Source organism: Pteropus alecto, unplaced genomic scaffold, assembly GCF_000325575.1.
Source record: "Pteropus alecto unplaced genomic scaffold, ASM32557v1 scaffold71, whole genome shotgun sequence".
NCBI classification, from domain to species: Eukaryota; Metazoa; Chordata; class Mammalia; order Chiroptera; family Pteropodidae; genus Pteropus; species Pteropus alecto.
In genome coordinates, this window is record NW_006433024.1 from 2,562,417 (window position 1) to 2,563,703 (window position 1,287).

Sequence of the window (1,287 nt, forward strand, 5' to 3'; positions counted from 1 at the left end):
TTCTTTGTGCTTTAGGACAGAGAATCTTTATCTGATATTTTTTTTTTGCAGTCCAGCCTTTTCCATTGAAGTATTATAAAATATATCTACCATATTGAGTTTAAAAAATATCATTTGTGCTATTTCAAGTTTACATGGGATGGAATGCCTGAGAATACCAGAGAGTAGTTGCAAGTGTGAGAGTGAAAGGAAAACAAATAAAAATAAGTAAATAGGAGATAGACTAGGTCTCTGTTCAAAAGTCTCTCGTCAATACTACTGATATACTCAGATGTTGAAATGAAAAACCCACAAACTAAAAATGTTCAAGTCCAGAAATTGCAAGTTGTAACATCAAAAGATTTTATCATGTGTACACGTACAAATAGAAAAAAAAAAAAACTAACTAAAAATCACTTCAAAATATGAATATCTATAGATCTTAAATTTGGTTTCTTAAAATTCTTCTTTATAATGAGTTTTATGAAGGAAAATATTTCGCATCTTGAACCAAAAGATAGTTTTGGAGGCCTATTACTGTTTCCCATTGATATCAACATATCACACAGGCAGGTAGCCATACCCCAATCTGGCCTTCCATTTATCTGACAAGATTTTTGTCACAGCTGAAGATCTGAGATGGTACAGAAATGTTTGTATCTCAGCAGCAGGCGAAGCCAGGAGTTGTCTGCAAAGCTTGTAAACACATGTATTCTGTGATGTAGCAGAGAGATAGCTTCCTCAAGGAATATGCCATGGAAAATTCTAAAGATGATGAGGCCAGACTCTACTCTGCATGGATCCACAGCAGGTAAGCACTGGAATAAAAGTGGCTGGCTGCCATTACTGAGAGATCCTTTGTACTTGAAGCTGAGTTTTTAAATAGTATTACAGGTAAAGATGTGTAATTGAAGGCATTTAAGCATCATGTCCATAGCAGGAGAGGAATATAAGTCAATAAGTCTAATTAGGATGGCTAATTTTCACTAGCATGGAACTGTAAACACCACAAACCATTTTTAATCTATCAAATAAGCTAATTTGTAGGATTTTTCAGGCAACAAAACCAATGCACATTGTAGAGGATAATTTAGAGATAAATATTAAAAGCCTTGAAATACCTATATGCTTTAACCAAGCAATTTTAATTCATGGAATTAATTTTAAGGAGGTTGTGTTCAAAGACTGACCTAAAAAAATGGTTGTTCATGACATTAGTCATAAGAATAAAAATTAGAAAAACATTATTAGTCATTAGGAAATGCAAATCAATACCACAATGAGAGAATAGTTCACACCTACTAGGAA